General features: G+C 41.8%; 1 protein-coding gene and 10 non-coding genes across 11 annotated transcripts in view; 5 read left to right on the forward strand and 6 right to left on the reverse strand.

The window, feature by feature from the left end:
• The window catches only part of LOC137302345 (zona pellucida sperm-binding protein 3-like), a 1,023,493-nt gene that overhangs the window by 811,538 nt on the left and 195,484 nt on the right, over nucleotides 1-16,471 (reverse strand). The gene's annotated exons all lie outside the window — the stretch shown is intronic.
• trnad-guc (transfer RNA aspartic acid (anticodon GUC)) lies at nucleotides 738-809 on the forward strand. The gene has a single exon. It is a non-coding gene; the product is annotated as a tRNA-Asp (tRNA).
• On the reverse strand, nucleotides 1,811-1,882 carry trnad-guc (transfer RNA aspartic acid (anticodon GUC)). The gene has a single exon. It is a non-coding gene; the product is annotated as a tRNA-Asp (tRNA).
• On the forward strand, nucleotides 2,855-2,926 carry trnad-guc (transfer RNA aspartic acid (anticodon GUC)). Its single transcript has one exon. It is a non-coding gene; the product is annotated as a tRNA-Asp (tRNA).
• On the reverse strand, nucleotides 3,918-3,989 carry trnad-guc (transfer RNA aspartic acid (anticodon GUC)). Its single transcript has one exon. It is a non-coding gene; the product is annotated as a tRNA-Asp (tRNA).
• On the reverse strand, nucleotides 6,021-6,092 carry trnad-guc (transfer RNA aspartic acid (anticodon GUC)). The gene has a single exon. It is a non-coding gene; the product is annotated as a tRNA-Asp (tRNA).
• trnad-guc (transfer RNA aspartic acid (anticodon GUC)) lies at nucleotides 9,174-9,245 on the forward strand. Its single transcript has one exon. It is a non-coding gene; the product is annotated as a tRNA-Asp (tRNA).
• On the reverse strand, nucleotides 10,248-10,319 carry trnad-guc (transfer RNA aspartic acid (anticodon GUC)). The gene has a single exon. It is a non-coding gene; the product is annotated as a tRNA-Asp (tRNA).
• trnad-guc (transfer RNA aspartic acid (anticodon GUC)) lies at nucleotides 13,409-13,480 on the forward strand. The gene has a single exon. It is a non-coding gene; the product is annotated as a tRNA-Asp (tRNA).
• On the reverse strand, nucleotides 14,482-14,553 carry trnad-guc (transfer RNA aspartic acid (anticodon GUC)). The gene has a single exon. It is a non-coding gene; the product is annotated as a tRNA-Asp (tRNA).
• On the forward strand, nucleotides 15,526-15,597 carry trnad-guc (transfer RNA aspartic acid (anticodon GUC)). The gene has a single exon. It is a non-coding gene; the product is annotated as a tRNA-Asp (tRNA).

A 16,471-nucleotide genomic window follows, 5' to 3' on the forward strand; every position in this document is an offset into this window, starting at 1 on the left:
AGACAGACAGAAAGACAGACAGAAACAGACACACATGCACATGGATTGACTCAGAAATACTGAGAGTCAGAATATGGATAATTTGGCTGATTTTTGTTCTATTTCTGTCGTAGATTTCGTGAAATCTTGCAGATCAATTAAAATGAGCATAAAACTCGAGGTACTCAATGCTGTGGAATTTTAATTCACTTAAGAATTATTAATTCTACAAGAAACTTGTTGAATTTTGAAACGCAGAGATGAAACAGGTTGATGAATGACGGGATCTGAAGTCTGTCAGATTTGAACCAATGAATGAATTTCTAATCTGTCACCTTAATCACCAGTTAGTAAAAATCACAATTGCTCTGCATCCAGTCCTCAAATAGTCTCCGTACAATAATATTCTGAAAGTGACAATCACCTGTTATTTTGCTCTGCAGTTTTTGTTCAGGAAGAAGCTCGGCGAAGACATAAAATTAAAAGTTGGCGTCTGATAAATGCTTCCTCCCCGTCGGGGAATTAAACCCCGGACGAAGGCGGGGCAACTCACCACGATAAGAGAGAAAGAAAGAACGAAAGAAAGACAGAGTCAGTTGTCGTTGTCCAACAAAGAGAAGGAAATGTAAAAGGTTCTTTCAAGAGTGGCCCGTGGAAAATGAAACAAACTATCATCAAATAAATAGTTAAAAGAAATGCACTGATACATGAAGCATGTCTAACGCCATCTGGGATGAGTGCACGGTCAATGTAGCAGCTCCTCGTTAGTATAGTGGTGAGTATCCCCGCCTGTCACGCGGGAGACCGGGGTTCAATTCCCCGACGAGGAGATTAAATTTTCGCCGCCTTCAAAAGCTTTTATCTCCAATATTGGATGCGGAATATACAGTGAAAAACTGACTCGGAGTTTCCCACTTTCCCCAATTTAATTTCACTGATTTTCCAGCGGTTTTAAAATCTGCTCTCAGCGTCACTCTTCACCTCGATGTTCGACTGGCTTCTGTGATGGTGGGGATTTCGGGAGGAGGCCGAGATGGATCATCCACTCGGCACTTCGGGCTGAAGACGGTTTCTAAAACTTTGCACTCACGTGCTGGGCTTTACCATCATTGAGGATGGGGATGTTCATAGAGCCTCTTCCCGTTAGTTGTTTAATTATCCACCATCATTCACAAATGGGTGTGGCAGGACTGCAGAGCTTTGATCTGATCCGTTGTTTGTGGGATCGCTAAGCTCTCTCAACAACATGCTGCTTCCACTGTTTGTCAAGTAGTCCTGTGTTACTTTCAGGTTATTGGTGTGTTTATGTAGCTAGGAATGTGTGTGTTTGTGTATGTGTGAATATGACTATGTCTGTCTCACTTGTTATATGCGTTTCTGAGTGTCTCTCTCTTTCTTTCTATCTGTCACTTTTTCCCTGCTCCCCAAATAATTTTTCTCTGGACCTTGACTAATAAAGAGATAGAAAGTAAGTCTTCTTTCAACAGTGGCATGTGGAAAGTTAAACAAATTGTCATCAAAGAAGTCGTTAAAATAGATTCACTGAAACGTGCATCCTTTTCATTGCTGTATGTAAGATCTTTCATGTCTGCGCCTGTTCCGAGACCTGTCTCTCTCTGTTTCGGGCTGGTGACAGCGCGATTCTGCGTTTTATTTCTTGCCCATCATTGTGGTTCTCACATCGAGCTGAAGCGTGAGGCAGAGAGCAGATATTTAAAATCGCTGTGAAATCAAATTGCAGAAGTGGGAAAGGCCGAGTCAGTTTTTCATTGTATTTTCAACATCCAATATTTCAGATAAATGAAAGTGAAGCTTCGAAAGCAGCAATAACCTCCTCGTCAGGGAATTGAACCCCGGTCTCCCGCGTGACAGGCGGGGATACTCACCACTATACTAACGAGGAATTGGTACAGACATTTACCGTATATTCACCAAAGATGCTTCACTTTTCAGTGAATCTGTTTGAACTGTTCATTTGATGACAGTTTGTTTCACTTTCCACGAACCACTGTTGAAAGAAAAATTACCGACCACTTTTGCATCACATGTTGGATCATGATGTGGGTAACGCGGGAGAGAGTGAGACAGAAAGAGACAGATCTTCTCAGGAAAATATAGAAAATATGAGGCACATACACAGACAGACAGACAGACACACAGAAACAGACACACATGCACATGGATTGACTCAGAAATACTGAGAGTCAGAATATGGATAATTTGGCTGATTTTTGTTCTATTTCTGTCGTAGATTTCGTGAAATCTTGCAGATCAATTAAAATGAGCATAAAACTCGAGGTACTCAATGCTGTGGAATTTTAATTCACTTAAGAATTATTAATTCTACAAGAAACTTGTTGAATTTTGAAACGCAGAGATGAAACAGGTTGATGAATGACGGGATCTGAAGTCTGTCAGATTTGAACCAATGAATGAATTTCTAATCTGTCACCTTAATTACCAGTGAGTAAAAATCACAATTGCTCTGCATCCAGTCCTCAAATAGTCTCCGTACAATAATATTCTGAAAGTGACAATCACCTGTTTTGTTGCTCTGCAGTTTTTGTTCAGGAAGAAGCTCGGCGAAGACATAAAATTAAAAGTTGGCGTCTGATAAATGCTTCCTCCCCGTCGGGGAATTAAACCCCGGACGAAGGCGGGGCAACTCACCACGATAAGAGAGAAAGAAAGAACGAAAGAAAGACAGAGTCAGTTGTCGTTGTCTAACAAAGAGAAGGAAATGTAAAAGGTTCTTTCAAGAGTGGCCCGTGGAAAATGAAACAAACTATCATCAAATAAATAGTTAAAAGAAATGCACTGATACATGAAGCATGTCTAACGCCATCTGGGATGAGTGCACGGTCAATGTAGCAGCTCCTCGTTAGTATAGTGGTGAGTATCCCCGCCTGTCACGCGGGAGATCGGGGTTCAATTCCCCGACGAGGAAATTAAATTTTCGCCGCCTTCAAAAGCTTTTATCTCCAATATTGGATGCGGAATATACAGTGAAAAACTGACTCGGAGTTTCCCACTTTCCCCAATTTAATTTCACTGATTTTCCAGCGGTTTTAAAATCTGCTCTCAGCGTCACTCTTCACCTCGATGTTCGACTGGCTTCTGTGATGGTGGGGATTTCGGGAGGAGGCCGAGATGGATCATCCACTCGGCACTTCTGGCTGAAGACGGTTTCTAAAACTTTGCACTCACGTGCTGGGCTTTACCATCATTGAGGATGGGGATGTTCATAGAGCCTCTTCCCGTTAGTTGTTTAATTATCCACCATCATTCACAAATGGGTGTGGCAGGACTGCAGAGCTTTGATCTGATCCGTTGTTTGTGGGATCGCTAAGCTCTCTCAACAGCATGCTGCTTCCACTGTTTGTCAAGTAGTCCTGTGTTACTTTCAGGTTATTGGTGTGTTTATGTAGCTAGGAATGTGTGTGTTTGTGTATGTGTGAATATGACTATGTCTGTCTCACTTGTTATATGCGTTTCTGAGTGTCTCTCTCTTTCTTTCTATCTGTCACTTTTTCCCTGCTCCCCAAATAATTTTTCTCTGGACCTTGACTAATAAAGAGATAGAAAGTAAGTCTTCTTTCAACAGTGGCATGTGGAAAGTTAAACAAATTGTCATCAAAGAAGTCGTTAAAATAGATTCACTGAAACGTGCATCCTTTTCATTGCTGTCTGTAAGATCTTTCATGTCTGCGCCTGTTCCGAGACCTGTCTCTCTCTGGTGACAGCGCGATTCTGCGTTTTATTTCTTGCCCATCATTGTGGTTCTCACATCGAGCTGAAGCGTGAGGCAGAGAGCAGATATTTAAAATCGCTGTGAAATCAAATTGCAGAAGTGGGAAAGGCCGAGTCAGTTTTTCATTGTATTTTCAACATCCAATATTTCAGATAAATGAAAGTGAAGCTTCGAAAGCAGCAATAACCTCCTCGTCGGGGAATTGAACCCCGGTCTCCCGCGTGACAGGCGGGGATACTCACCACTATACTAACGAGGAATTGGTACAGACATTTACCGTATATTCACCAAAGATGCTTCACTTTTCAGTGAATCTGTTTGAACTGTTCATTTGATGACAGTTTGTTTCACTTTCCACGAACCACTGTTGAAAGAAAAATTACCGACCACTTTTGCATCACATGTTGGATCATGATGTGGGTAACGCGGGAGAGAGTGAGACAGAAAGAGACAGATCTTCTCAGGAAAATATAGAAAATATGAGGCACATACATAGACAGACAGACACACAGAAACAGACACACATGCACATGGATTGACTCAGAAATACTGAGAGTCAGAATATGGATAATTTGGCTGATTTTTGTTCTATTTCTGTCGTAGATTTCGTGAAATCTTGCAGATCAATTAAAATGAGCATAAAACTCGAGGTACTCAATGCTGTGGAATTTTAATTCACTTAAGAATTATTAATTCTACAAGAAACTTGTTGAATTTTGAAACGCAGAGATGAAACAGGTTGATGAATGACGGGATCTGAAGTCTGTCAGATTTGAACCAATGAATGAATTTCTAATCTGTCACCTTAATCACCAGTGAGTAAAAATCACAATTGCTCTGCATCCAGTCCTCAAATAGTCTCCGTACAATAATATTCTGAAAGTGACAATCACCTGTTTTGTTGCTCTGCAGTTTTTGTTCAGGAAGAAGCTCGGCGAAGACATAAAATTAAAAGTTGGCGTCTGAGAAATGCTTCCTCCCCGTCGGGGAATTAAACCCCGGACTAAGGCGGGGCAACTCACCACGATAAGAGAGAAAGAAAGAACGAAAGAAAGACAGAGTCAGTTGTCGTTGTCTAACAAAGAGAAGGAAATGTAAAAGGTTCTTTCAAGAGTGGCCCGTGGAAAATGAAACAAACTATCATCAAATAAATAGTTAAAAGAAATGCACTGATACATGAAGCATGTCTAACGCCATCTGGGATGAGTGCACGGTCAATGTAGCAGCTCCTCGTTAGTATAGTGGTGAGTATCCCCGCCTGTCAGGCGGGGGACCGGGGTTCAATTCCCCGACGAGGAGATTAAATTTTCGCCGCCTTCAAAAGCTTTTATCTCCAATATTGGATGCGGAATATACAGTGTAAAACTGACTCGGAGTTTCCCACTTTCCCCAATTTAATTTCACTGATTTTCCAGCGGTTTTAAAATCTGCTCTCAGCGTCACTCTTCACCTCGATGTTCGACTGGCTTCTGTGATGGTGGGGATTTCGGGAGGAGGCCGAGATGGATCATCCACTCGGCACTTCTGGCTGAAGACGGTTTCTAAAACTTTGCACTCACGTGCTGGGCTTTAACATCATTGAGGATGGGGATGTTCATAGAGCCTCTTCCCGTTAGTTGTTTAATTATCCACCATCATTCACAAATGGGTGTGGCAGGACTGCAGAGCTTTGATCTGATCCGTTGTTTGTGGGATCGCTAAGCTCTCTCAACAGCATGCTGCTTCCACTGTTTGTCAAGTAGTCCTGTGTTACTTTCAGGTTATTGGTGTGTTTATGTAGCTAGGAATGTGTGTGTTTGTGTATGTGTGAATATGACTATGTCTGTCTCACTTGTTATATGCGTTTCTGAGTGTCTCTCTCTTTCTTTCTATCTGTCACTTTTTCCCTGCTCCCCAAATAATTTTTCTCTGGACCTTGACTAATAAAGAGATAGAAAGTAAGTCTTCTTTCAACAGTGGCATGTGGAAAGTTAAACAAATTGTCATCAAAGAAGTCGTTAAAATAGATTCACTGAAACGTGCATCCTTTTCATTGCTGTCTGTAAGATCTTTCATGTCTGCGCCTGTTCCGAGACCTGTCTCTCTCTGGTGACAGCGCGATTCTGCGTTTTATTTCTTGCCCATCATTGTGGTTCTCACATCGAGCTGAAGCGTGAGGCAGAGAGCAGATATTTAAAATCGCTGTGAAATCAAATTGCAGAAGTGGGAAAGGCCGAGTCAGTTTTTCATTGTATTTTCAACATCCAATATTTCAGATAAATGAAAGTGAAGCTTCGAAAGCAGCAATAACCTCCTCGTCGGGGAATTGAACCCCGGTCTCCCGCGTGACAGGCGGGGATACTCACCACTATACTAACGAGGAATTGGTACAGACATTTACCGTATATTCACCAAAGATGCTTCACTTTTCAGTGAATCTGTTTGAACTGTTCATTTGATGACAGTTTGTTTCACTTTCCACGAACCACTGTTGAAAGAAAAATTACCGACCACTTTTGCATCACATGTTGGATCATGATGTGGGTAACGCGGGAGAGAGTGAGACAGAAAGAGACAGATCTTCTCAGGAAAATATAGAAAATATGAGGCACATACATAGACAGACAGACACACAGAAACAGACACACATGCACATGGATTGACTCAGAAATACTGAGAGTCAGAATATGGATAATTTGGCTGATTTTTGTTCTATTTCTGTCGTAGATTTCGTGAAATCTTGCAGATCAATTAAAATGAGCATAAAACTCGAGGTACTCAATGCTGTGGAATTTTAATTCACTTAAGAATTATTAATTCTACAAGAAACTTGTTGAATTTTGAAACGCAGAGATGAAACAGGTTGATGAATGACGGGATCTGAAGTCTGTCAGATTTGAACCAATGAATGAATTTCTAATCTGTCACCTTAATCACCAGTGAGTAAAAATCACAATTGCTCTGCATCCAGTCCTCAAATAGTCTCCGTACAATAATATTCTGAAAGTGACAATCACCTGTTTTGTTGCTCTGCAGTTTTTGTTCAGGAAGAAGCTCGGCGAAGACATAAAATTAAAAGTTGGCGTCTGAGAAATGCTTCCTCCCCGTCGGGGAATTAAACCCCGGACTAAGGCGGGGCAACTCACCACGATAAGAGAGAAAGAAAGAACGAAAGAAAGACAGAGTCAGTTGTCGTTGTCTAACAAAGAGAAGGAAATGTAAAAGGTTCTTTCAAGAGTGGCCCGTGGAAAATGAAACAAACTATCATCAAATAAATAGTTAAAAGAAATGCACTGATACATGAAGCATGTCTAACGCCATCTGGGATGAGTGCACGGTCAATGTAGCAGCTCCTCGTTAGTATAGTGGTGAGTATCCCCGCCTGTCAGGCGGGGGACCGAGGTTCAATTCCCCGACGAGGAGATTAAATTTTCGCCGCCTTCAAAAGCTTTTATCTCCAATATTGGATGCGGAATATACAGTGTAAAACTGACTCGGAGTTTCCCACTTTCCCCAATTTAATTTCACTGATTTTCCAGCGGTTTTAAAATCTGCTCTCAGCGTCACTCTTCACCTCGATGTTCGACTGGCTTCTGTGATGGTGGGGATTTCGGGAGGAGGCCGAGATGGATCATCCACTCGGCACTTCTGGCTGAAGACGGTTTCTAAAACTTTGCACTCACGTGCTGGGCTTTAACATCATTGAGGATGGGGATGTTCATAGAGCCTCTTCCCGTTAGTTGTTTAATTATCCACCATCATTCACAAATGGGTGTGGCAGGACTGCAGAGCTTTGATCTGATCCGTTGTTTGTGGGATCGCTAAGCTCTCTCAACAGCATGCTGCTTCCACTGTTTGTCAAGTAGTCCTGTGTTACTTTCAGGTTATTGGTGTGTTTATGTAGCTAGGAATGTGTGTGTTTGTGTATGTGTGAATATGACTATGTCTGTCTCACTTGTTATATGCGTTTCTGAGTGTCTCTCTCTTTCTTTCTATCTGTCACTTTTTCCCTGCTCCCCAAATAATTTTTCTCTGGACCTTGACTAATAAAGAGATAGAAAGTAAGTCTTCTTTCAACAGTGGCATGTGGAAAGTTAAACAAATTGTCATCAAAGAAGTCGTTAAAATAGATTCACTGAAACGTGCATCCTTTTCATTGCTGTATGTAAGATCTTTCATGTCTGCGCCTGTTCCGAGACCTGTCTCTCTCTGTTTCGGGCTGGTGACAGCGCGATTCTGCGTTTTATTTCTTGCCCATCATTGTGGTTCTCACATCGAGCTGAAGCGTGAGGCAGAGAGCAGATATTTAAAATCGCTGTGAAATCAAATTGCAGAAGTGGGAAAGGCCGAGTCAGTTTTTCATTGTATTTTCAACATCCAATATTTCAGATAAATGAAAGTGAAGCTTCGAAAGCAGCAATAATGTCCTCGTCGGGGAATTGAACCCCGGTCTCCCGCGTGACAGGCGAGGATACTCACCACTATACTAACGAGGAATTGATACAGACATTTACCGTATATTCACCAAAGATGCTTCACTTTTCAGTGAATCTGTTTGAACTGTTCATTTGATGACAGTTTGTTTCACTTTCCACGAACCACTGTTGAAAGAAAAATTACCGACCACTTTTGCATCACATGTTGGATCATGACGTGGGTAACGCGGGAGAGAGTGAGACAGAAAGAGACAGATCTTCTCAGGAAAATATAGAAAATATGAGGCACATACACAGACAGACAGACACACAGAAACAGACACACATGCACATGGATTGACTCAGAAATACTGAGAGTCAGAATATGGATAATTTGGCTGATTTTTGTTCTATTTCTGTCGTAGATTTCGTGAAATCTTGCAGATCAATTAAAATGAGCATAAAACTCGAGGTACTCAATGCTGTGGAATTTTAATTCACTTAAGAATTATTAATTCTACAAGAAACTTGTTGAATTTTGAAACGCAGAGATGAAACAGGTTGATGAATGACGGGATCTGAAGTCTGTCAGATTTGAACCAATGAATGAATTTCTAATCTGTCACCTTAATCACCAGTGAGTAAAAATCACAATTGCTCTGCATCCAGTCCTCAAATAGTCTCCGTACAATAATATTCTGAAAGTGACAATCACCTGTTTTGTTGCTCTGCAGCTTTTGTTCAGGAAGAAGCTCGGCGAAGACATAAAATTAAAAGTTGGCGTCTGATAAATGCTTCCTCCCCGTCGGGGAATTAAACCCCGGACGAAGGCGGGGCAACTCACCACGATAAGAGAGAAAGAAAGAACGAAAGAAAGACAGAGTCAGTTGTCGTTGTCTAACAAAGAGAAGGAAATGTAAAAGGTTCTTTCAAGAGTGGCCCGTGGAAAATGAAACAAACTATCATCAAATAAATAGTTAAAAGAAATGCACTGATACATGAAGCATGTCTAACGCCATCTGGGATGAGTGCACGGTCAATGTAGCAGCTCCTCGTTAGTATAGTGGTGAGTATCCCCGCCTGTCACGCGGGAGACCGGGGTTCAATTCCCCGACGAGGAGATTAAGTTTTCGCCGCCTTCAAAAGCTTTTATCTCCAATATTGGATGCGGAATATACAGTGAAAAACTGACTCGGAGTTTCCCACTTTCCCCAATTTAATTTCACTGATTTTCCAGCGGTTTTAAAATCTGCTCTCAGCGTCACTCTTCACCTCGATGTTCGACTGGCTTCTGTGATGGTGGGGATTTCGGGAGGAGGCCGAGATGGATCATCCACTCGGCACTTCTGGCTGAAGACGGTTTCTAAAACTTTGCACTCACGTGCTGGGCTTTACCATCATTGAGGATGGGGATGTTCATAGAGCCTCTTCCCGTTAGTTGTTTAATTATCCACCATCATTCACAAATGGGTGTGGCAGGACTGCAGAGCTTTGATCTGATCCGTTGTTTGTGGGATCGCTAAGCTCTCTCAACAGCATGCTGCTTCCACTGTTTGTCAAGTAGTCCTGTGTTACTTTCAGGTTATTGGTGTGTTTATGTAGCTAGGAATGTGTGTGTTTGTGTATGTGTGAATATGACCCTGTCTGTCTCACTTGTTATATGCGTTTCTGAGTGTCTCTCTCTTTCTTTCTATCTGTCACTTTTTCCCTGCTCCCCAAATAATTTTTCTCTGGACCTTGACTAATAAAGAGATAGAAAGTAAGTCTTCTTTCAACAGTGGCATGTGGAAAGTTAAACAAATTGTCATCAAATAAGTCGTTAAAATAGATTCACTGAAACGTGCATCCTTTTCATTGCTGTATGTAAGATCTTTCATGTCTGCGCCTGTTCCGAGACCTGTCTCTCTCTGTTTCGGGCTGGTGACAGCGCGATTCTGCGTTTTATTTCTTGCCCATCATTGTGGTTCTCACATCGAGCTGAAGCGTGAGGCAGAGAGCAGATATTTAAAATCGCTGTGAAATCAAATTGCAGAAGTGGGAAAGGCCGAGTCAGTTTTTCATTGTATTTTCAACATCCAATATTTCAGATAAAATGAAAGTGAAGCTTCGAAAGCAGCAATAACCTCCTCGTCGGGGAATTGAACCCCGGTCTCCCGCGTGACAGGCGGGGATACTCACCACTATACTAACGAGGAATTGGTACAGACATTTACCGTATATTCACCAAAGATGCTTCACTTTTCAGTGAATCTGTTTGAACTGTTCATTTGATGACAGTTTGTTTCACTTTCCACGAACCACTGTTGAAAGAAAAATTACCGACCACTTTTGCATCACATGTTGGATCATGATGTGGGTAACGCGGGAGAGAGTGAGACAGAAAGAGACAGATCTTCTCAGGAAAATATAGAAAATATGAGGCACATACACAGACAGACAGACAGACACACAGAAACAGACACACATGCACATGGATTGACTCAGAAATACTGAGAGTCAGAATATGGATAATTTGGCTGATTTTTGTTCTATTTCTGTCGTAGATTTCGTGAAATCTTGCAGATCAATTAAAATGAGCATAAAACTCGAGGTACTCAATGCTGTGGAATTTTAATTCACTTAAGAATTATTAATTCTACAAGAAACTTGTTGAATTTTGAAACGCAGAGATGAAACAGGTTGATGAATGACGGGATCTGTATTCTGTCAGATTTGAACCAATGAATGAATTTCTAATCTGTCACCTTAATCACCAGTTCGTAAAAATCACAATTGCTCTGCATCCAGTCCTCAAATAGTCTCCGTACAATAATATTCTGAAAGTGACAATCACCTGTTTTGTTGCTCTGCAGTTTTTGTTCAGGAAGAAGCTCGGCGAAGACATAAAATTAAAAGTTGGCGTCTGATAAATGCTTCCTCCCCGTCGGGGAATTAAACCCCGGACTAAGGCGGGGCAACTCACCACGATAAGAGAGAAAGAAAGAACGAAAGAAAGACAGAGTCAGTTGTCGTTGTCTAACAAAGAGAAGGAAATGTAAAAGGTTCTTTCAAGAGTGGCCCGTGGAAAATGAAACAAACTATCATCAAATAAATAGTTAAAAGAAATGCACTGATACATGAAGCATGTCTAACGCCATCTGGGATGAGTGCACGGTCAATGTAGCAGCTCCTCGTTAGTATAGTGGTGAGTATCCCCGCCTGTCACGCGGTAGACCGGGGTTCAATTCCCCGACGAGGAGATTAAATTTTCGCCGCCTTCAAAAGCTTTTATCTCCAATATTGGATGCGGAATATACAGTGAAAAACTGACTCGGAGTTTCCCACTTTCCCCAATTTAATTTCACTGATTTTCCTGCGGTTTTAAAATCTGCTCTCAGCGTCACTTTTCACCTCGATGTTCGACTGGCTTCTGTGATGGTGGGGATTTCGGGAGGAGGCCGAGATGGATCATCCACTCGGCACTTCTGGCTGAAGACGGTTTCTAAAACTTTGCACTCACGTGCTGGGCTTTACCATCATTGAGGATGGGGATGTTCATAGAGCCTCTTCCCGTTAGTTGTTTAATTATCCACCATCATTCACAAATGGGTGTGGCAGGACTGCAGAGCTTTGATCTGATCCGTTGTTTGTGGGATCGCTAAGCTCTCTCAACAGCATGCTGCTTCCACTGTTTGTCAAGTAGTCCTGTGTTACTTTCAGGTTATTGGTGTGTTTATGTGGCTAGGAATGTGTGTGTTTGTGTATGTGTGAATATGAGTATGTCTGTCTCACTTGTTGTATGCGTTTCTGAGTGTCTCTCTCTTTCTTTCTATCTGTCACTTTTTCCCTGCTCCCCAAATAATTTTTCTCTGGACCTTGACTAATAAAGAGATAGAAGGTAAGTCTTCTTTCAACAGTGGCATGTGGAAAGTTAAACAAATTGTCATCAAAGAAGTCGTTAAAATAGATTCACTGAAACGTGCATCCTTTTCATTGCTGTATGTAAGAAATTTCATGTCTGCGCCTGTTCCGAGACCTGTCTCTCTCTGTTTCGGGCTGGTGACAGCGCGATTCTGCGTTTTATTTCTTGCCCATCATTGTGGTTCTCACATCGAGCTGAAGCGTGAGGCAGAGAGCAGATATTTAAAATCGCTGTGAAATCAAATTGCAGAAGTGGGAAAGGCCGAGTCAGTTTTTCATTGTATTTTCAACATCCAATATTTCAGATAAATGAAAGTGAAGCTTCGAAAGCAGCAATAACCTCCTCGTCAGGGAATTGAACCCCGGTCTCCGGCGTGACAGGCGAGGATACTCACCACTATACTAACGAGGAATTGGTACAAACATTTACCGAATATTCACCAAAGATGCTTCACTTTTCAGTGAATCTGTTTGAACTGTTCATTTGATGACAGTTTGTTTCACTTTCCACGAACCACTGTTGAAAGAAAAATTACCGACCACTTTTGCATCACATGTTGGATCATGATGTGGGTAACGCGGGAGAGAGTGAGACAGAAAGAGAAAGATCTTCTCAGGAAAATATAGAAAATATGAGGCACATACACAGACAGACAGACAGACACACAGAAACAGACACACATGCACATGGATTGACTCAGAAATACTGAGAGTCAGAATATGGATAATTTGTCTGATTTTTGTTCTATTTCTGTCGTAGATTTCGTGAAATCTTGCAGATCAATTAAAATGAGCATAAAACTCGAGGTACTCAATGCTGTGGAATTTTAATTCACTTAAGAATTATTAATTCTACAAGAAACTTGTTGAATTTTGAAACGCAGAGATGAAACAGGTTGATGAATGACGGGATCTGAAGTCTGTCAGATTTGAACCAATGAATGAATTTCTAATCTGTCACCTTAATCACCAGTTAGTAAAAATCACAATTGCTCTGCATCCAGTCCTCAAATAGTCTCCGTACAATAATATTCTGAAAGTGACAATCACCTGTTTTGTTGCTCTGCAGTTTTTGTTCAGGAAGAAGCTCGGCGAAGACATAAAATTAAAAGTTGGCGTCTGATAAATGCTTCCTCCCCGTCGGGGAATTAAACCCCGGACGAAGGCGGGGCAACTCACCACGATAAGAGAGAAAGAAAGAACGAAAGAAAGACAGAGTCAGTTGTCGTTGTCTAACAAAGAGAAGGAAATGTAAAAGGTTCTTTCAAGAGTGGCCCGTGGAAAATGAAACAAACTATCATCAAATAAATAGTTAAAAGAAATGCACTGATACATGAAACATGTCTAACGCCATCTGGGATGAGTGCACGGTCAATGTAGCAGCTCCTCGTTAGTATAGTGGTGAGTATCCCCGCCTGTCACGCGGGAGACCGGGGTTCAATTCCCCGACGAGGAGATTAAATTTTCGCCGCCTTCAAAAGCTTTTATCTCCAATATTGGATGCGGAATGTACAGTGAAAAACCGACTCGGAGTTTCCCACTTTCCCCAATTTAATTTCACTGATTTTCCAGCGGTTTTAAAATCTGCTCTCAGCGTTACTCTTCACCTCGATGTTCGACTGGCTTCTGTGATGGTGGGGATTTCGGGAGGAGGCCGAGATGGATCATCCACTCGGCACTTCTGGCTGAAGACGGTTTCTAAAACTTTGCACTCACGTGCTGGGCTTTACCATCATTGAGGATGGGGATGTTCATAGAGCCTCTTCCCGTTAGTTGTTTAATTATCCACCATCATTCACAAATGGGTGTGGCAGGACTGCAGAGCTTTGATCTGATCCGTTGTTTGTGGGATCGCTAAGCTCTCTCAACAGCATGCTGCTTCCACTGTTTGTCAAGTAGTCCTGTGTTACTTTCAGGTTATTGGTGTGTTTATGTAGCTAGGAATGTGTGTGTTTGTGTATGTGTGAATATGACTATGTCTGTCTCACTTGTTATATGCGTTTCTGAGTGTCTCTCTCTTTCTTTCTATCTGTCACTTTTTCCCTGCTCCCCAAATAATTTTTCTCTGGACCTTGACTAAAAAAGAGATAGAAAGTAAGTCTTCATTCAACAGTGGCATGTGGAAAGTTAAACAAATTGTCATCAAAGAAGTCGTTAAAATAGATTCACTGAAACGTGCATCCTTTTCATTGCTGTATGTAAGATCTTTCATGTCTGCGCCTGTTCCGAGACCTGTCTCTCTCTGTTTCGGGCTGGTGACAGCGCGATTCTGCGTTTTATTTCTTGCCCATCATTGTGGTTCTCACATCGAGCTGAAGCGTGAGGCAGAGAGCAGATATTTAAAATCGCTGTGAAATCAAATTGCAGAAGTGGGAAAGGCCGAGTCAGTTTTTCATTGTATTTTCAACATCCAATATTTCAGATAAATGAAAGTGAAGCTTCGAAAGCAGCAATAACCTCCTCGTCAGGGAATTGAACCCCGGTCTCCCGCGTGACAGGCGGGGATACTCACCACTATACTAACGAGGAATTGGTACAGACATTTACCGTATATTCACCAAAGATGCTTCACTTTTCAGTGAATCTGTTTGAACTGTTCATTTGATGACAGTTTGTTTCACTTTCCACGAACCACTGTTGAAAGAAAAATTACCGACCACTTTTGCATCACATGTTGGATCATGATGTGGGTAACGCGGGAGAGAGTGAGACAGAAAGAGACAGATCTTCTCAGGAAAATATAGAAAATATGAGGCACATACACAGACAGACAGACAGACACACAGAAACAGACACACATGCACATGGATTGACTCAGAAATACTGAGAGTCAGAATATGGATAATTTGGCTGATTTTTGTTCTATTTCTGTCGTAGATTTCGTGAAATCTTGCAGATCAATTAAAATGAGCATAAAACTCGAGGTACTCAATGCTGTGGAATTTTAATTCACTTAAGAATTATTAATTCTACAAGAAACTTGTTGAATTTTGAAACGCAGAGATGAAACAGGTTGATGAATGACGGGATCTGAAGTCTGTCAGATTTGAACCAATGAATGAATTTCTAATCTGTCACCTTAATTACCAGTGAGTAAAAATCACAATTGCTCTGCATCCAGTCCTCAAATAGTCTCCGTACAATAATATTCTGAAAGTGACAATCACCTGTTTTGTTGCTCTGCAGTTTTTGTTCAGGAAGAAGCTCGGCGAAGACATAAAATTAAAAGTTGGCGTCTGAGAAATGCTTCCTCCCCGTCGGGGAATTAAACCCCGGACTAAGGCGGGGCAACTCACCACGATAAGAGAGAAAGAAAGAACGAAAGAAAGACAGAGTCAGTTGTCGTTGTCTAACAAAGAGAAGGAAATGTAAAAGGTTCTTTCAAGAGTGGCCCGTGGAAAATGAAACAAACTATCATCAAATAAATAGTAAAAAGAAATGCACTGATACATGAAGCATGTCTAACGCCATCTGGGATGAGTGCACGGTCAATGTAGCAGCTCCTCGTTAGTATAGTGGTGAGTATCCCCGCCTGTCACGCGGGAGACCGGGGTTCAATTCCCCGACGAGGAGATTAAATTTTCGCCGCCTTCAAAAGCTTTTATCTCCAATATTGGATGCGGAATATACAGTGTAGAACTGACTCGGAGTTTCCCACTTTCCCCAATTTAATTTGACTGATTTTCCAGCGGTTTTAAAATCTGCTCTCAGCGTCACTCTTCACCTCGATGTTCGACTGGCTTCTGTGATGGTGGGGATTTCGGGAGGAGGCCGAGATGGATCATCCACTCGGCACTTCTGGCTGAAGACGGTTTCTAAAACTTTGCACTCACGTGCTGGGCTTTACCATCATTGAGGATGGGGATGTTCATAGAGCCTCTTCCCGTTAGTTGTTTAATTATCCACCATCATTCACAAATGGGTGTGGCAGGACTGCAGAGCTTTGATCTGATCCGTTGTTTGTGGGATCGCTAAGCTCTCTCAACAGCATGCTGCTTCCACTGTTTGTCAAGTAGTCCTGTGTTACTTTCAGGTTATTGGTGTGTTTATGTAGCTAGGAATGTGTGTGTTTGTGTATGTGTGAATATGACTATGTCTGTCTCACTTGTTATATGCGTTTCTGAGTGTCTCTCTCTTTCTTTCTATCTGTCACTTTTTCCCTGCTCCCCAAATAATTTTTCTCTGGACCTTGACTAATAAAGAGATAGAAAGTAAGTCTTCTTTCAACAGTGGCATGTGGAAAGTTAAACAAATTGTCATCAAAGAAGTCGTTAAAATAGATTCACTGAAACGTGCATCCTTTTCATTGCTGTATGTAAGATCTTTCATGTCTGCGCCTGTTCCGAGACCTGTCTCTCTCTGTTTCGGGCTGGTGACAGCGCGATTCTGCGTTTTATTTCTTGCCCATCATTGTGGTTCTCACATCGAGCTGAAGCGTGAGGCAGAG

The sequence above is a fragment of the Heptranchias perlo genome, chromosome 35 (genome assembly GCF_035084215.1).
Source record: "Heptranchias perlo isolate sHepPer1 chromosome 35, sHepPer1.hap1, whole genome shotgun sequence".
In the NCBI taxonomy this organism is placed as follows: Eukaryota; Metazoa; Chordata; class Chondrichthyes; order Hexanchiformes; family Hexanchidae; genus Heptranchias; species Heptranchias perlo.